Source organism: Trichechus manatus, unplaced genomic scaffold (assembly GCF_000243295.1).
Source record: "Trichechus manatus latirostris isolate Lorelei unplaced genomic scaffold, TriManLat1.0 scaffold00194, whole genome shotgun sequence".
Lineage (NCBI taxonomy): Eukaryota > Metazoa > Chordata > Mammalia > Sirenia > Trichechidae > Trichechus > Trichechus manatus.
Window position 1 is genome coordinate 4,057,010 of NW_004444130.1, and position 10,364 is coordinate 4,067,373.

A 10,364-nucleotide genomic window follows, 5' to 3' on the forward strand; every position below is an offset into this window, starting at 1 on the left:
AAAAAGTAAATATCAATGACAAGCTAGGAAATATACTAACAACATTTATGGCAGCCTGATTTATTTTTGGAGCCCTAGTGGCACAATGGTTCAGTGTTCAGCTGCTAACTGAAGGGTTGGTGTTTGAACCCACTAGTGCCTCTGCAGGAGAAAAGACCTGGCAATCTGCCATCGTAAAGATTACAGCCAAGGAAACCCTATGGGGCAGTTTTACTCTGTCCTATAAGGTCACTGTGAGTTGGAATGGACTTTATGGCAAACAACAACAATTCATTTTTATAAATGATGCTTAATAGAGAGATATTTAAAATATCTATCTATGTATACTATATAAATCTTGAGAAAAACAAAAAATAAAATGGAAAAAAGATCTGGGTGGATATTTTATGGGGAAATGAAACACTGATAATAAGTAAACTAAAGAAAGTTAATCCAATTCACAAGTAATAAAAAATTATATTTTATAAGTATCAGGTTATAGTGGGCACTCAAAATCTTTATGTCAATTGATTGAACATATCATGAGACCCATCAAAAGTCAGGGTGAGAGTGAGGATCATACTTACTACTCTTTTTCCCTTGTTGCCAAATCATCTGGTTTGATCGTGCCCCTCTGCCAAAGGCCACACCTCCTGCCAGCTGTCACTCTCTACTTAGCCACTTTCCAAGATTTTGAACAATCATTTGGCCTTTTGCCCCTTAGGAAAGAGGTGGCCATGGCTTCCTCACGTTGCTAGTCCCAGAGTATTGCACAATCCCCTGTTGTTTGTCTTTGACACTTACCCACACCTTTTTAAAGAGTGTCTCTGTTACACTATTGACAGTAGCATCAATTTCCTATAAGGATAAAACCAAACCAAACCTGTTGTTGTCAAGTTGATTTCGACTCAGGGCAACCCCATGTGTGTCAGAGTTGAACTGTACTCCATAAAGCTTTCAATAGTTGTAATCTTATGGAAGTAGATCGCCAGGCCTTTCTCTCACAGAGTCACTGGGTGAGTTCAAACCACCAACCTTTTGGTTAGTAGCTGTCATGGATTGAATTGTATCCCCCAAAAATATGTGTCAACTTGGTTAGGCCATGATTCCCAATATTGTGTGATTGTCCTCCATTCTGTGATGTGTTGTAAATCCTAACCTCTATGCCTGTGGTTATTGTCCCATTTGGAAGTGAGCTGTCTGTCATATTAATGAGGCAGGATCAGGTCATGTGAATGAGGATTAGGGTGGGATACAACACCCTTACTCAGGTCACAGCCCTGATCTGATGTAAGGGGAGTTTCCCTGGTTTGTGGCCTGCATTATTTTTTGTCTTACAAGAGATAAAAGGAGAGAGAAGTGAGCAGAGAGAAGGGGACCTACTACAATCAAGGAAGAAGAGCCAGAAGTAGAGCATGTCCTTTGGACCTGGGGTCCCTGTACTGAGAACCTCCTAGACCAATGGGAAGATTGATGTCAAGACACATGAAAATATCCAAGGAACACTGGGCCCATAGATGTTGAAAGGAGGTAAGGACTTTCCCCCGGAGCCAACAGAGAAAGAAAGCCTTCCCCTAGAGGCGGTGCCCTGATTTCACACTTCTAGCCTCCTTAGCAGTGAAAGAATAATTTGTTGTTGTTGTTGTACTTCAGGTGAAGGTTTACAGAACAAATAGTTTTTCATGAAACAGTAGTACACGTAATGTTTTACGACATGGGTTAACAACCCCACGACATGTCAACCCTCCCTTCTCGACCTTATGAGAGAATACATTTTTATTTGCTAAAACCATCCACTTGTATTTCTGTTATAGCAGCACTACATAACTAAGACAGAATTTGGTACTGGGAGCGAGGTGCTGCTGTTACAGATACCTAAAATGTGGAAGTGGTTTTGGAATTGGATAATGAATAACGGCTGGAAGGGTTTTAAGGTGCCTAATAGTAAAAGTGGAGCCCTGGTGGTGCAGTGGTTAAGATCTCAGCTGTTAGCAAAAGGTCAACAGTTTGAATCCACCAGCTGCTCCTTGGAAACTCTATGAGACAGTTCTACTCTGTCCTATAGGGTTGCTATGAGTTGAAATTGGTCTGACGACAATGAGTTTGGTTTTTTTTTTTATTGCACTTTAGATGAAGGTTTACAGAACAAACTAGCTTCTCATTGAATAGTTAGTACATATATTGTTTTATGACATTGGTTAACAATCCCACGACATGTCATCACTCTCCCTTCTCAACCTTGGGTTTCCTGTTACCAGCTTTCCTGTCCCCTCCTGCCTTCTAGTCCTTGCCCCTGGACTGATGTGCCCGTTTAGTCTCGTTTTGTTTTATGTGCCTGTGTAATCTTTAGCTGAAGGGTGAACCTCAGGAGTGACTTCCTTACTGAGCTAAAAGTGTGTCTGGGGGCCATACTCTTGGGGTTTCTCCAGTCTCCGTCAGGCCAGTAAGTCAGGTCTTTTCTTGTGAGTTAGAATTTTGTTCTGCATTTTTCTCCAGCTCTGTCTGGGACCCTTTATTGTGATCCCTTGTCAGAGCAGTTGGTGGTGATAGCCAGGCACCATCTAGTTGTACTGGAATCAGTCTGGTGGAGGTTGTGGTAATTGTGGTCCATTAGTCCTTTGGACTAATCTTTTCCTTGTATCTTGTTTTCTTCATTCTCCCTTGCTCCCGAAGGGGTGGGACCAGTGGAGTATCTTAGATGGCTGCTCACAAGCTTTTAAGACCCCAGACACTACTCACCAAGGTAGAATGTAAAACATTTTCTTTACAAACTATAGTATGCCAATTGAGCTAGATGTTCCCCAAGACCATGGTCCCCACTGCCCTCAGCCTAGTAACTCAGTCCCTCAGGGAGTTTGGATGTGTCTATGGAGCTTCCATGACCTTTCCTTGTACAAGTTGTGCTGGCATCTCCAGTATTGTGTACTGTCTTACCCTTCACCAAAGCGGGTTTCGTTTTGTGGTTAATAGTAAAAGCCTAGATTGCCTTGAAAAGACTGTTGGTGAAATTATGGACATCAAAGGCAATTCTGGTGAGGGCTCAGAAGGAAGTGAGAAGAGCCGTGACACTGAAGATGCTGCAGATGGCGAGAAGCAGTGGCAGAGAAACAGTGGCAGTAGAACCAGGAGACGTGCACAAGACACTGCAGGAGCCAACCCACTGAGCCACAGAGCTGAGTGCCTTCGAGCAGGAGGATTCCTGGCAGAGTGGGGTGCCTCCGGGCACTTGTGAGCCGATCTAGGCTTGCCAACCCATGGAGCAAGAGAGCTGAGCACCTTCAGGCTGAAGCTTACTGGCGGAGTTGGTTGCTTCCAGGCATTTATCGGTAGAGCTAAAGAGCTCTGTAACATTTGCCCAAGCAGAGCAGAGGCCAGGCTGGCCCAAGAGGCTTGAGGGTCCAAGGAACCAAGAGGCCAAGGAACCAGGAAGTAGAAGCTGAAGAGACAAGAAGTGTGGGAAGCAGAGCTACCTTGGTCTCAAAGGGTAAGGTCACAACCTTTGGGGTCTCAAAGGGTGGGGCCACGGCCTCCTAGGTTTCAAAGAGTCAGATCTTCACCAGCTCAGTTCTGGAGTGTGAGGCTGCCGTTCACGAGTGTTTGGGGGATGGGTCTGGATCTGCTGCCTAAAGCTGAGGGGGTGGGGCTGCCACACCCAAGGGACAGAAGAACAGGGCCTGTTTTGGCCAAGAGGGTGGTGTTGCCACGCAATTAGACTAGGAGAACGGGGCTGCCTAAAGCTGAGGGAGAAGAGTTGCTGTCCCAGTGGGGCTGGAAGGTGGAGCTGAATCCCGGGGTTGAGTGGCTTCCACCCAGAATCCAGAAAGCATGGCCAGAGTCTGGAGGGCAGGGCCATTGCCTAGATGGTCTCAGGCAACAGAAGATTATTTTCAAGCCTTGATAGATAATGTAAATTATTCTGCTGGTTTTCGACTTGCTTGGTGCTCATTATCCCTCCAATTTCTCTCATTTGTAACGGAAATGTCTACCTTGTGCGTGTTCTGCCATTGTACTTTGGAAGCAGATAACTTGTATTCTAGATTTCACAAGTTCACAGATGAACAGGAATTTTGCCCCAGGATGGAGTTTGGACTTGGGATTGTTTTAGTACTTTTGGGATGATATGATGTGGTGAAAGTGTTTTACACATGGTAAGGACATGAATTTTAGGCTGCCAAAGAGTGGAATGTCATGGATTGAACTGTGTCCTACCAAAATATGTGTTAACTTGGCTAGGCTATGATTCCCAGTATTGTGTGATTGTCCTCCATTTTGTGATCTGATTGTCCTCCATTTTGTGACACGTTGTAAATCCTAGCCTCTACGCCTGTGCTTATGGTCCCATTTGGGAGTGAGCTGTCTGTTATGTTAATGAGGCATGATCAGGTCATGTTAATCAGAATTAGAATGGGATGCAACACCCTTACTCAGGTCACAGCCCTGAACCAATGTAAGAGGAGTTTCCCCGGGTTGTAGCCAGCATTACCTTTTATCTTACAAGAGATAAAAGGGGAGAGGGACATGAGCAGAGAAAGGGAGACCTGCTACCACCAAGAAAGAAGAGCCAGGAGTGGAGTGCATCCTTTGGATTCAGGGCCCCTGTGCTGAGAAACTTCTAGACCCAAGGGAAGACTGATGCCAAGATAACATGAGATTTCTAAGGAATGCCGCGTCCACAGATATTGAAAGGAGATAAGGACCCTCCTCCAGAGCCAACAGAGAGAGAACCTTCGCCTAGAGCCGGTGCTCTGATTGCACACTTCTAGGCTTCTAAGCTGTGAGAGAATAAACTTCTCTTTGCTAAAACAATCTACTAGTGGTATTTCTGTTATAGTAGCGCTAGATAACTAAGACAGTAGCTAAGTGCAAATCGTTTGCACTACCCAGGAAAACTTGTTGTTTTTGGTCACAGGAACTTGACATTATCGTATAAAAATTGTCTTTTAGCCAATTTCTCAGTTTCAGTCTGTTCAGAGGCTCTATGTGCTTATGTATGAAATAATCATTTTAATGGATGTTAATTTCAATATTAAATTAGCAACGATATTTATTTTCCATTATACCAATTGCTTTTTAATGAGAACAATAGAAAAGGAACTTTTAATATTCACCATTTACAGTTTATATTCATTTACAATTATTAAAATTTTAATCTAACAGTACTGCTAATTCAGAAAAAATATTTTATCTTTAGGGTAAATTGAAAGTAAAACTTTCATTTGGGAAATAAACCTTTTTATATAAAATTTTAATTTGTTTTTCCTAACACAAGTAATTTAAGTTTAATTTTGTGTAATCAGTGAAAATTAACCTTCAGAAAATTGTGTTAAAAGATAAACAATTGTACTTCAGGTGACCGAAGGGCCTGTTCCTCAAAATATCTTCTTAAAAAATACAGAACAAAGAAAGGTGAAAACAATAAGAAAAATCATCCTTCAGCTTCACTTAAGAGAGAGAATGTCCAAACTTCTAAAATCCAATTCTAGCTCATAATCTTTCCTACTCCCACTCCACTTCCATCCTACCCCAACATCATGGCAACACTTGTAGTAAGCAAAGGCAGACTGAGAAAAACTGTGAGGAAAGAAAGACTAGGGTTACTAATGATGGGGCCTAAGGTTGATCTGAAACGACCACCAGAAAGATCAAGTTCATTCTAAGTCTGACAACAGTAAAAAGTGTCTAAGGAGGGCCAGCATGGACTAGAAGAATGAGACATAAAGGTACAGGTAATGTGAAGGAACAGTCTTCCAAATACATAGCGTCTTGATGTCTTAGTTTCCCAGGGCCGCTATAACAGAAATACCACAAGTGGGTAGCTTTAAAGAACAGAAATTTATTTTCTCACAGTTGAGAAGGCTATAAGTTTGAATTCAGGGCACTGCTATAGGGAGCTCTGAGAGGAGATCCTTTGTCAGCTTCTGTAGCCCCGGCTTTCTTTGGTTCTTTGGTGATTCACGTGACATCTATCTTCCCCTGTTTGTGTTTGTCTTTGTGTCTATGCTTCTCCTTATAACTCAGAAGTGATTAGATTTAGGACATACCCTACACTAATGTGGCCTCATTAACATAACAAAGAAATGCCTATCCCCAAATGGAGTTATATCTGCCAATATAAAACAAAACAAAAAAACCAAACCCATTGCTGTCGAGTCAATTCCTGCTCATAGTGACCCTATAGGACAAAGTAGAACAAATATAGAGGTTAGTATTTCAACAAATATTTTGGAAGGACACAATTCAATCCATAACACTGGGGAAGAGAAAAGGCCAGAAGAAAGAGGAAAGCACCTTCTGAAAATTGTGATAAAGTGTAAAAGAAACAAAAAGGTAAAACTTAAGGTCTTGCAAGACAAAGGAAAACCGTAAATTTGGAGGACACAAACATATCCATCTACCACCAAAACAAGCAAAAGCACCCACCAAGTGTCTGGCTTTAGCAACACTGACAGAGGAGACCACCATTAAGCTAGAATTTTGTAAAATACCTCAATACAGCAAAAATGAACAAGAAAAATACTAACAGATCCATATAGAATGACTGCAAAAAAATCAGAAGATGAAATCCAACATATATCAACGGAGGAAAATACACCCAGTAAAAACAGTCAAAAAACAGAAGAACAATGTATAATAATTAAAATGGAATCCGATATGCTCAAAAAAGCATTTAAGAATATGAAAACTCACCTTGATTCAGAAATTCAGGAACTTAGAAATGAACAACAGCAACAACAAAACAGGAAGAGAGTTGACTGAACACAGGAAAGTAATGGTAGAAAAGATAAAGTTATCTCAGAAATAAATAATAAATTACAAGGTGTCCAATGGAGAAATAGAATGAAATTTAATTTTAAAAAGTGATTTTGAAGAAAGGCAAGTCAACAACCAAGAGAATAAAAGAAGATTTTGAAGGGAACAAAAAGGAAAGATAAAGCAATGGAAATGGAAGGCAGGTAAGGAAGGAATAATATTTAATTTAAGTTTCTGAAGAACAAAACAAAATAAGGGTGCAGAAATAATATTTAAAACTCTAATCCAAGACAACTTCCCACAAGTAAACAAGCAAGTAAAAAAAAGACCCAAATCTACACACTGAAGAGGCCCAACGGGTGCTTGGGAGAATTAGTGCAGAAAGATCAACTCCAGGATGTCTCCTAGTAAAACTACTAGATTTCTAAGACAAAGATAAAAGTACTCAAGGCCCCCTGGTAAAAAATCAAATAACCTACAAAGGCAAAACAAAGATTAACATCAGACTTTTCTAAACCAACATGCAAAACAAGGCAACAGTGGAGTAGCAATTTTAGAAAATCCAATGAAAGAAAATGTAAATCAAGGATTTTATATCCAGCCAAGCTGTCCTTCAAGTACCGGTGCCATAGGAAACAACAACAACCAAAACAGTTTCAACATACAAGATCTTAGGGGATTCTGCATCTGTGAGTGAAATCATAACAGAATCATACAACCATGAGAGAAAGGGAAAAACTTCAACAAAAGGATTGATGGTAGGCATTTATGTGTCTGTTAAAAGTCGACATGTAAATGTAGAACTAAGACTAAAGAATGGGAACAGGGTGAAAGACTAATGTATAATTGGTGCTTGTTATAAAAAAGTAGAAATAATGAAACTAAATGTGAGAGGGAGGAATGCAGAAAGTGAAAAGTAATATAAGCTCATTGATTTTTGTATAGACAATATGGGGAATTAAAGAATACAAGTAAAAATTGATAACCCAAAGAGTAAAAGGTAAATGAGGGACTAAGGACACATACTAAGGTATATATACACAGGTAACAATGAAAACACAAGTCCAAAACTTTGTAAACACCAATAAAGAATGTTTTTTAATAAATTAAAAATAAAAAATACATATTTTAGAGAAGGAAATATAACAAAATCTACATAATTATACAAAATTATGGTAGAGGTGAGACCAAATGTATCAGTCACATCAAAAATGTGAGTGGGCTGAATTCATCTACTAAAAGAAAAAGATTTACAATTTGGTTCACATAACAGGACACAACTATATGCTCACACAAAAATACACTCTATTTTCTCTATCTACCCGTAAACCAAACCCGTTGTCCTCGAGTTGATTCCAACTCATAGTGACTCTATAGGACAGAGTAGAACTGCCTTATAGGGTTTCCAAGGAGTGGCTGGTGGATTTGAACTGCTGACCTTCTGGTTAGCAGCCGAACACTTAACCACTGTGCAACCAGGGCCCCTCTCTATCTACAGACACAGCTAAAACAAAGTGATTTTGAAATGAGAAAATAAAAGGACTGATAAGGGTATACCAGGCCAATGGAAGGAGTAAAAATATCAGGGGTAGCAACCCTGATATCAGACAAAAGATAATTTGAACCAAAAAGCATTGTCTAGTGCTGCTGTAACAGAAATACCACAAGTGGGTGGCTTTAACAAAGAGAAATTTATTCTCTCACAGTCTAGTGGCTACAAGCCCAAATTCAGGGCATCAGCTCCAGGGGAAGGCTTTCTCTCTCTGTTGGCTCTGGAGCATGGTCCTTGTCATCAATCTTCTCCTGGTCGAGAAGTTTCTCAGTGCAGGGACCCTGGGTCCAAAGGACACGCTATTCTCCTGGCTCTTGTTTCTTGGTGGTATGAGGTCCCCACATCTCTCTGCTGGATTCTCCCTTTTAGATCTCAAAAGGGATTGGCTTAAAGCACAATCTAATCTTCTAGATTGAGTCCTGCCTCATTAACATAACTGCCTCTAATCCTATCTCATTAACATCATAGAGATAGGATTTATAACACATACAAAAGTCACATCAAGTGACAAAATGGTGGACAATCACACAATATTGGGAATCACGGCCTGGCCAAATTGATATATGTATTTTTGAGTGGCACAATTCAATCCATAACAAGCATTAAAAATTTTAAGATAAACAATGAATACTTTTTTTTAGTATAATTCCGTCCAAAATATTGCACAGAACATACTTACATTAAAATATCATTTGTTGTTTATCTGAAATTCAAGTTTACCTGGGTGCCCTGTATTTTTATATGTAATTCTGATAGTCCTCCCTACTACCATTAATTTGGATTGTGGCATTGCCTTTGTAAATATGAAATATTAACCAATGCGGTAAACAACCTGTCTACTATCATTGCAGATTTCTGGTGTTTAAAATTACTTCAAAATAAAAAGTTATAATAATCTAGACACTTAAATTTCTAATTCCTATAAACTAACTTACATGCGTTTTAGAAGGTATGGGGCAGGAATGAAGGAGGCAACTTTTTTTTAGATTTCCTTTGAGTAAGTTATATTTGCATATTTCTTTACAAATCGAAGCACTATATTAAGTAATAATTACTATTCCTGTTATACTGAGGATCAGTAAGGCTAATTAATTTGCCCAGGTTATTGCAGCTGGTGATCCTTACAGTGTGTTACCAAAGATAATCTTATCAATGCAATAAATCAAACATTAAAGTTCTTTCCCAAGGTTGGTTATTTTTTACTCACTCTTTCATCCTTCAGAATAATCCACTTACAACTGTTAAGGCCTTATTATGTTAGGAATTGTGTCAATTCATAAATTAACTATTAAACTGTCTTTCAGGTTAAACAACGTGAGTTTAACCTGTCTTTCAGTTTAAACAATCTAACTGTAACAACTAATTAGGATACTTTCCACCTAAATTTATTGGAATAAGATTCACAAACTTTTTATCAGTAAAATAGAAACCAAACAAAATTACCAAATAAAAACTTTTCAGAAGTACTGCTGACAGACTAGGTAAGTTAATACCAAATAAATGTTTAATAAAATGGAATATTAAGCATTTATTTAAATAATCTATAAGTGGGAATTAATTTAGATGTCTCATGCTTTATAAAATTATGTTAAATAATCATTTTGTTCTCAGAGAATATACCACCTGCTGCTTCAAACCTTAAATGCTCATTTGTAATTCTAAAAGATAGACATTGCCTGTGGTGAGAAACTCAATCTGCTAATTACTGCCATTAATTTGGATGGTGGCTTTGCCTTTGTAAATATGAAATATTAGCAGATGTGATAAACAACACATTCTGAATCTAAGAAAACAAGATGAAACAAATGCTTTTAGTATTTAAATATCAAAATGCCTATTTATATACAATTTATAAGCAAATACAAATTTTCTCAATGTCTTTTCTTTCTATATAGATATTTATATTTATGCACTACCTCTCCCACAGAATTATGGTCACTTTCTGTCAAAATCTCTGCAAAGGCTTAGAAAATGGATATATATAATATGCTTATAAAAATGCTATTATACATCAAGTTTAAAATGAAGAGTCAACTGACTTTTAGCTCAGCCAGAATGGACTCCACTGGAAAAAATTTTTTTA